This window comes from Myotis nattereri (genome assembly GCF_964212035.1).
Source record: "Myotis nattereri genome assembly, chromosome: 1".
NCBI classification, from domain to species: domain Eukaryota; kingdom Metazoa; phylum Chordata; class Mammalia; order Chiroptera; family Vespertilionidae; genus Myotis; species Myotis nattereri.
Genome location: NC_138075.1, coordinates 158,139,563 through 158,149,391, shown reverse-complemented (window position 1 = coordinate 158,149,391; position 9,829 = coordinate 158,139,563). Strand labels below are relative to the sequence as shown.

At 43.7% G+C, this 9,829-nt stretch overlaps 1 pseudogene across 1 annotated transcript; it reads right to left on the bottom strand.

Moving 5' to 3' along the window:
• Positions 1-222: 222 nt before the first annotated feature.
• Positions 223-1,784, bottom strand: LOC308529629 (F-box only protein 31-like; annotated as a pseudogene). Its single transcript has one exon. The product of its transcript is annotated as an F-box only protein 31-like (transcript).
• Positions 1,785-9,829: the final 8,045 nt, after the last annotated feature.

Sequence of the window (9,829 nt, the reverse complement as noted above, 5' to 3'; positions counted from 1 at the left end):
GGTTGAGACCACTGGTCTAAGGTTTATTTCTACCTCAGTTTCTGGCTCCTACCCAGCCTTGCCCTGATCCCGGCTTCGGCAAGAGGCAACCACTGATGTGTTTCTCTCACATCAATATTTCTGTCTTTTCCTCTCTCTCCCACTCTTTCTAAACATCAATGGGAAAATATCCTCAGGTGAAGATTAAAAAAACAAACAAAGGTGGTTAACCTGGTCAGAAAGTCAAATCTGCAAGCTGCTCCTCCCAGGGGTTTCGGAATGAATGTCCTTGAACATCTCCAGGAAGGCCTGCAGGGATGGTGCCTCCACATTCTGGAAGGTGTTCTGGACTCTGCCCCACAGGAAGAAGTATTTCCCCTCCAGCCAGATGAACCCGAAGTGGTTCTCATCGAACAGGATGAAGACTCCAGGGAAGCGCTCCCGGTAGGCTGAGCCAGATAAGGTAACAGTGTCCACGCCATAGAAACACATCCTGCAGGTTTGGGGGTAGATCTGGTGTCTTGTGCAAATGCCCACAAGCAGAACAAACCAGACAGGCTGCTCCTCCGAAGCTGCAGCCCCGGACTCCCCGATGATGGGCTGGGCAGGGCTCTGCCAGCCATGGCCCTCACTTTCCTCAGTCCCGTCTACTTGCTGCTGCTGCTGCTCCTGGATCACCTGCTCGTCAATCTCCTGGACTCGTTGAAGTTGCGGAAGATCTCGCCATCTGGCAGCTGGATGCGGCGCATAAGGTGGATCTCTAACATCCCGATGCAGTCTCCCGTGATCTTTGTGACCCTGGCATACTTCCCATGGAAGCTGAGCATGACAATCTTTAGGCCGAAGGCATCGTAGTTGCCTTGAAAGAGGCCTGGCCTGATGAGGTCGTCCGGGTGGCTCGGCGGGAGGTAGAGGCGGCGGTAGGCCAGGCAGTCATACTGATACCTGTCCTCCCGCCCCAGCACCAGTTCGTCCCTAAGTCTCGCTGTTAAATCCTTTCGGTGGTCTGTCTTCTTGCACTGGATGGTGAGCCTGTCCTTCTGAATCTGCACGTGGCGGCTGTGGGGCCTGCTGTGGCGGCCTTCCATGCACTCCACCGTGGCTGATTTCCTCTCGGTCAGGCGAATTCTGAACCAGGGCTTGCATTGCAGTGGGCCTTCCACATGGGTGTTAAGGGAAGGCCCCTACGTCCAACCAGTAATGCCTAAGCCGTCCACCCCTACATTCAGCAGTGTTCTATAGTCCTCAGTATCTTCCTGCCACAATCCCAAAATGTGTCTGTATGGGTGGAACAGCTTCGCATAGACTTCTCGATAAGACATACCCCTCCTCTCCTGGTTCGGCAAGTTTTCAGGAACGCCATATTCCTCCCAGCAGCGCCGTCTCCAGATGCTGTCGGTGTGCAGGATGTGGCGGAATTTGGTGCAGGCCTGGGCCAGGCTGGGCAGGTCGGTGCTGGGGAGCGAGGCGAAGATCTCCACCAGCATCTCCACAGGCAGGTCCTGCAGCGAGCAGTGTGGGGGTGGCATGGGGCTCCCGATTCCTCCACTCTCCGCACAGCACCGCGCTGCCGCGTCCGCCTAGACGTGCTTTTCTGCCGGGGCCAGGGCCGGGGCCAGCTTGCCGTCGGCCGCTGCCCTCTCAGCTGGGCCCTGGCACTGCTGACGACACCGACATCCCCGCGAAGAGCCCACACCGCAGAGGCCTGCGCACTCCTCCATGCCTCGACAGGTAACAGCCAGCACAGCTCAGCCTGGCTTTAAGCTGCCTCCTCAGGCCCCAGAGTCCAGCCACGCCCCCCAGGGCCTAGCCACGCCCTGTCAGAGAGGAGCCAATTGTAGGACTTTAACAACACTTTGAAAGAAACCCATACCCATTAACAGTCATCTCCCTTTTTCAGTGCCCCCTCCATGTCCTCCCGCCCTAGCCCCAGGCTATCACTAATCTGCATTCTTTTTATTTTTTTAACATTTAATTTTTTTAAATTTTGTTTTATTGCTTAAAGTATTACATGCCTCCAGGGATATGCTTATGGGGGCGGGGAACATTTCACATAAATGCAGCCATAATAGCTGGTGTTTTGTGACTGGCTTCTTTCATTTAGCATAACATTTTAAAGTTTTATGTATGCCATATTCTAGTGTGTGGGTATACCACATTTTGCTTACCTATTCATTAGTTGATGAATACTTGGGTTGTTTCCAGTTTGAGGCTCTTACGAACATTGTGTACAAGTTTTTTGTGTGAACATGTTTCCATTTCTTTTGGGTATGTACCTAGAAGTGGAACTTCTGGGTCATCTGGTAACTCTATGCTTAGTATGTTGAGGAACTGCCCAAAACGTTTTCCAACGTGGTCCCACTATTTTACATTTCCACCAATGTACGAGGGGTCCAATTTTTAAACATTCTCATGAATGCTTTTTAAAAAAATATAAAACTGCAGCGGGAAGGCCGGAAAGAGTTGGGGGGGCAGGAGGGAGTGGGGTAAGAGATCAACCTAAGGACTTGTATGCATGCATATAAGCATAACCAATGGACATAAGACACTGGGGGGTAGGGGAGAATGTAGAATTAGGGTTTAGAAAATTGTGGAAGAGTTGGAGGAGCAGAACTCCAGGAAGCTGCCTCTGAAGGTTAGGGAAATGTGCTAATGGGCAGGGATTCCAGCCACCAAAATTTCAACCAAAAGCACTAAAGTAGGCAGTTCCCAAAAGTGTGCTACAAAGTTGTTACAATTCTCAAAGCAAAACAAAACAAAAAGCAGAAAGCAGAACTGGTAAGTTCTCACTGGCTGCCTCTGCCTGCAAGGCTGAGATAGCTTCCAAGTGCTCATGATCAAGCTGTCAGGAAATCTCACTCTGCCCACATCTGGCCACAGCTGCCTCCTGAGAATTATGGTTTCCCCTCCTTTAACAGCTTCTCAATGTCACACAATTCCTTCTCATATTATTATGGGATTTAAAAGGAGAGTTTAATCTGCTGCTGCTGCAAAAAAAAAAAAAAATCATTGTTGAAAGGGTATCTAGCAATATTTTCCTTAGAATATACTGGGTAAAAGGAAGAATTACACAAGTATAATATGTTTATAAACTTTTTAGAAAAAACATATAACCTTTTTTTAATGTGGAAAAACTGTGAAACTAAAGTCTAAATCATAATCAGTGACATTCCACAACTTTTTTTTTTTTTTTAAGAAGTGATTTTATTCCTCTTGCTTGGTATTTTTTTAAAAATATATTTTATTGATTTTTTACAGAAAGGAAGGGAGAGGGATAGAGAGTTAGAAACATCGATGAGAGAGAAACATGGATCAGCTGCCTCCTGCACAACCCCCACTGGGGATGTGCCCCCAACCAAGGTACATGCCCTTGACTGGAATCGAACCTGGGACCCTTCAGTCTGCAGGCCGACGCTCTATCCACTGAGCCAAACTGGTTAGGGCGAGTCCACAACTTTTGGAAGAAATCTTCAGTCTTACATTGAAAGTGTTTAAGTTATGTAGATATATAATTAATGTTTATTTGATCAATCAACATGATGTTGCCTTTATGTGAGAATGAAAACCAAACAAAAAAATCCCTGAGCTTTCTTCAGTTTATTTCTCAGGAGTCATATGCTTCAAAGACTAAAGATTTTCACTCTATGCTACATTTCAAGAGACAAAAATTATTACTGAGGGACGACTGTCTCTATACAAACATCTTCCTTTATGGCTGTTTTATTGCTAATCTGTGGCCATGAAATGTTTCTTATCATTTTTTTTGTCAGCTAAAATAAATGAAAAATAAATTTAAAAAGTGAAAAAAGGCTGAGCATCTCTTCCTTTGTGTGCCCTTCCTTACTTATCCCAGCCTCCAGATCTGGGGAAAGAAACCTGTCCCAGTTTACATGTAAACAGAACAAATGTCTCTTTTCTATGGAGGATGAGTTCTATTTTTAAGCCTAAACCCCTTTGAAACCAATTAATGCTAGGTATCTGACCTACATAATAGATTCTGAATGCCTTATTATTTTTCTTCTTTTTGTTCTTAAAGCAAGACTATTGTTTTTACACCGGTGTATCAATTCCTTGGGTAATTTCTTATGGTATACATTGATTAAAACAGATTTCCAAAATGCTCTTTAACCAATATTTTTACACTAATAAATACTTTTCAGACCTAGTACCTTCCATACTGCTGGTGTGAATTTATATATTTGAACTGGCAATGTCAAATGCCTGTAGCCACTTGACCGCAGATCCTGCAGTAAAGTTGCCAAGCATATTCTCCCTTCAGAAAAGTTGTTTTAAAAAGTTAAAACCAGAACTGTGCTATTTATCTGTTTCTCTCTTCCAAATCTGTGCCCTTTCTTTTTCTTCTGATCTCTGCATTCTTAGCCCTTTCCCACTGAGGACCATTCCTCTGTGATCTTACTCTTGGGTGTCTTCCTTTGTGACCTTTGTGTGGATAAACAGTTACCACATTTAGGCTTGTTTCACCCCTGGGTCTCCGCATTTTAAAAGAGAAGGTTTTAAAAGAAAATTTTAAGAGCTCTACCAAAAGGAAATTGTCTTTAGAGGTGCAATTTTCAGCATCACACTTAGTGCTGGGAAAGATATTTTGTGAAGAGAAATCTATTCAGGGACCTTTAAAATTCAGACATATGCACATAAATGCTGGCCGTGTTGTAAATAAAACACTTCTAAAGGAATGCTCAACCTTTTATGCCTTTCTTTTTTTAATGTTTAGTAGAGCAGAAATTTTGGTGAGTCAAGTTGATGACCACATGATATTACTGAACACAAGCTTTTCAAATTCCAGAATGGCTTCTAGGATTTTTGTGATTTCTCTGTAGAAATTATATATATATATATATATAATCAGTAATATGCAAATTAGCTGGGCGTCATGACTGGCTCAGGAGGAGGCTGCATCACAACCGCACAGCAGTTCTCAACCTGTGGGTCGCGACCCCTTTGGCGGTTGAATGACCCTTTCACAGGGGTCGCCTAAGACCATCCTGCATATCAGATATTTACATTATGATTCATAACAGTAGCAACATTACAGTTATGAATTAGCAACGAAAATAATTTTATGGTTGGGTCACAACATGAGGAACTGTATTTAAAGGGCCAGAAGGTTGAGAACCACTGGCTCAGGAGGAGCTGTGCACTGCCCCCAACCACAGCGGACACACAACGGGGGGGGGGGTTGCCTGGAGCTGGTCCAGCCTTGCTGTTTCTGTGTATGTTTCCGAGATGTGTGTTTCTGCAGATTTGAGTATCTATAGGGGCGTAAAGGTGTGTGTGTGTGTGTGTGTGTGTGTGTGTGTGTGTGTGTGTGTGGTGTAAACACAACTGAGACTCCAAGCAGGAAACATTTCCGAACCTTTACAACGACCCTTCCACCTGCTCCTCAGGTTTGAGCTGTGCTCGTGCTGTGCACCTTCCGAGTGCTGGCTCAGCGATCGGTGCCGGCTCTGAGCCCCGCGCCGGATGTTGCGTGTTCGTTTTCTCTGCGCCTTAGCTCCGAAGGTGTATTCCCTGCCCCCCGCCCCCTCAACCCCCGCAGCAGCCCGAGTCGCTGTGGCCAGAAGCCTGCACCTGAGGAGTGCTGCTGAGCGAACTCGCAGATGTTAAGAGCGCAGGTATCAGTTCAGGCAGAAGGTCTGCACGTCGCCAGCCTGGGATGGGCTGTGCATCTCGACAGCAGTGTTCCTAATTAGGAGCAACTTGTTTTCCTTAAATAAACAAATCAAGTGAGGGGAAAAAAAAAGATGCTGGGGTCCAACCCCAGCAGGTCCAGGGGTCCCCGAAGGTGTGGACGGAGTCCGCGTAGAAGGAATGACAAGGAGACAGTGTTCAGTTGATCAGCAGCCTAGCCAGGATCTCTAGCCAAGTTCTGGTCAGGATCTCCAGCGAAGTTCTGGTTAGGATCTCCAGTCAGGTTCTGTGTCCATGTTCTCTTGCTAGGTTCTCCAGCCAGGTTCTCCAGGTTCTCCAGCCAGCTTCAGTCACCAGGTTCTAGTCAGGTTCTCTTGCCAATTTCTGTAGTCAGGTTCAGTCCAGGATCTTTTGCTATGTTCTCTCGCTAGGTTCTGTCTCTAGGTTCTGTCTCCAGTTTCTGTCCAAGATCTTTTGCCATATTCTCTCCAGCGAAGTTCTTCTGTCTCTAGGTTCTGTGTTGGTTCTGTGTCTAGGTTCTGTGTCTAGGTTCTGAGTCTAGGTTCTGTGTCTAGGTTCTGTGTAGGTTCCTGTGTCTAGGTTCTGTGTCTAGGTTCTGAGTCTAGGTTCTGTGTCCTGTTGTCTTGTTACATCTGTATTTATACCAGTTGATTCAATCCTATCAATCTCTATTCCAAAGGTTAGGGCGTTTCTTATCTCCATTCCAGGGAGTAAAGATTATGTAGCTTAAGCATGATTGTTTGTAGTTAAAGTGATTAATTACCCGCCTGGCACTTAGTTAAGGGGTTTTATTCCCTCCCTAACTTCAGGGGAAAAACCCTACCTGGGGAAACAACCTTTCTCAGAGAGGTGACCTTGGTTAAAACACATAGTGCCTTGCAGAAACTGGTTTGGCTCAGTGGATAGAGCGTCAGCCTGCAGACTGAAAGGTCCCAGGTTCGATTCCGGTCAAGGGCATGTACCTGGGTTGCGGGCACATCCCCAGTGGGAGATGTGCAGGAGGCAGCTGATCGATGTTTCTCTCTCATCGATGTTTCTAGCTCTCTATCTCTCTCCCTTCCTCTCTGTAAAAAAATCAATAAAATATATTTAAAAAAAAAAAAACACATAGTGCCAAAAGGTGAGTAAACATATTAAGAACAGTATGCCATATATGCCAGGTCCCTTGAAACAGCAAGGATGGACCAGCTCCCGGCAGGGGGTGTGCTCCAAGTGGCCTTTTCAAGGCTCAGAGCATGCCCCTGGTGGGTGGCAGTGGCAGCTGGAGCAAAGCAGCTCGGGTCCTGGGTGCCTGGCAGCAGCCGGAGTGAAGCAGCCGATGTCCTGGGTGCCGGAGGGAAGCAGGTGCTGGCAGTCAGGGGAAGGAAGGCCTAATCTTGCATGAATCTTCGTGTGTCGGGCCTCTAGTATTGACATAAAGAAGGCTGACCCAAGAGGTTCATGTCTGACTATATATCTGCTGTGGGTGTCTTTATATATTTCTCTATTTAATATGCATGCATCTTTTAGAGAAGGGCATCACCTCTATAAATTCTGAATCGAGAATTCATCATTGGCACTTCCCTTTCTATAATAATACCCCATGTCTAGCTAAATTCAAAAGCCTTTGGTGTTTGTCTTCCTCATATAGTAATCTATAATAATTAAAGGGTAATGTGCTAATTAGACTAGACATCATTTCGGACGAAGCCGGGGCTGGAGTGAAGCCCACGTCCTGGGTGCCTGCTGGCAGCAGGAGGAAGCCCAGGTCCAGGGTGCCTGCCAGTAGCCAGAGGGAAGCCCAGGTCCTGGGTGCCAGATGGAAGTTACTATCAGCAGCCGGGGGAAGAAAGGCCTACTCTTGCATGAATTTTGTGCATTGGGCCTCTAGTATGCTATAATGACCACCCATGCAACCCATCTTAAGAAATGAAGCATATTACTATGGGTGCTTATTGTATATTCCCTCATGATTGCATACGTCTCCCTCCAACATCCTAATGATAACATTTTTCTTGAAATTCTTATTTATTATTTTCAGTGCATTTCTTTTTCTTTTTTTGAGATAATATATTTTTTAAATTTAAATTATTTGTTTAAAGTATTACATATATCTCCCTTTTCCCCCATTGACCTCTCCCCAGCCATTCCCATTCCTTGGGACAGTGGTCGACAAACTGTGGCCCCTTGAGTGTGGCTCTTCCACAAAATACCACATGCAGGCATGCACACACAGTGCGATTGAAACTTCATGGCCACACTCAAGGAGCCAAAGAGCCGCATGTGGCTTGCGAGCCGCAGTTTGCCGACCACTGCCCTAGGGCATGCCCTCACTCCCCCTACTGTCTGTGTCCATGTCCTTTTTTCCAAATATATTTTAAAATATATACATGCACATATATATTAAATTGAAGCATTCCACATAAATAGAATTCTACTGTATTGAAACTTGCTTTCTCCACTAAGAAGTTTATTTGTGCTGAAAGAGCTGTCCAGCAGACTTTATTTTCCTAGATGACTGTAACAATCTTTCCACCAATATGTTCTTCTTATCATGTCCTGGGAGTTATCTGGGGTTTTCTCCACTTGAATATGGGTGTGAGCTTTTGACTATTCTGATCACTAGACTATAGCAGAAGTGAACTCTATGACTTCTGAAATAGATCATAAGGAGGATTCAGCTTTCATTCTACTCTCAATTTTAAGATGCTCCTCAAGGAAATTAGCAACTATGATATGAAAAAACCAAAACTAGTCCTTGTGAAGAGACTCATGGAGAGGTTTCATGGGGAGCAATTAAGATGATCCAATGACAGCAAGAACTTGGGAATGAGCATGCCTTTAGACAATATAACCCCAACCTTCAAGTCTCCCAACGGAAGCCTCAGATAAGATAGAGAAGGGGTAAACCATGTTGCCTATTCTTTACCTAAATTCTGACCCATGAAACCAAGAACACAATAAATGGTTGTTATATTAATAAATATTGGAGAGATTTTTATTATGAAACCATTCTATGTGGAACAACACATATATTTCCAGTTTATTTATTTATTTTTATGCTTAAAATTTTTATTGGGGTATACTTGACATATAATAACTTGCTATGAGTGTGTTCAATTGCTGTAAAATGTACAACTTGATAGGTTTTGGCACATGTGTGCACATATGAAATTACCATTCTCAAGTTAATGGACATATTCGTCACTCCTAAAAGCTTTCTTGTGCCACCTCTCCCCACCTATCCCTCACCTCTAGCCTCAGGAGACCACAGATTTGTCTTCTGTCTTTAGTGGTTAGTTTACATTTTCCAGAATTTTATGTTAGTGAAGCCATACAGTTTGTACTATTGTTCTGCATTTTTATCTTGTTGCTTATTATGATTACTATATATTATTAAATTATTTGAATATATCACAACTTATTAACTTATTCTTCTTTTGGTAAACACATAGCTGGTTTTACTTCATGCTATTGTATATAAAGATGCTAATAACCTTCAAAAACATATCTCTAGTGTGTATATTCAGGAGTTTCTCTGGTAGCATATGATTAGGAGTGGAATTGGTTTGGTCCCAAAATATAATTTTACCAAATTTTGGCAAATGAACAATAGTATTGTTCTAATTTATACTTATACCTACAAAATGAGTCCTCATTATACCAAATCCTATTCTATATTTTTTATAAGATCATGTTTAATTAGTGCTATCTGACAAGTAGCGAAAGTAAAAAGAATATTTTAAAAATGTATAATTTATATTTATATAAATACTTTTAAGGAGAAAAGTTGAACACATCTGGTGACATTAGGCGAATGTATGCATTTAAGTTTGCAGCTTATCTTGTAGCCTGACAACTTAGATGCAAGTATGTATGCACCCATATCTTGTTTGTGAGTTTGCATCTCTCGGATGATTAGTAACTTTGAACATGTTTTCATATGTCTCTTGGCCTCTGTATGTCCTCTTTCGAAAAGTGCCTATTTCGGTCCTTTGTCCATGTTTTGATTGGATTGTTTATCCTCCAGATCATGTTCTTACATGATCTCTACCAAGCTCTCTTCAAGTTTGATTATTCTTTCTTACGTAGCTCCAATCATTGCTTATCCCCTTTCAGCTCCCGATTTCCTGTTTTTATTATCTCTTTATTGATATTCTATAGTTCTTGAGATATTGCCATTATATCTTCTTTCTTTTTT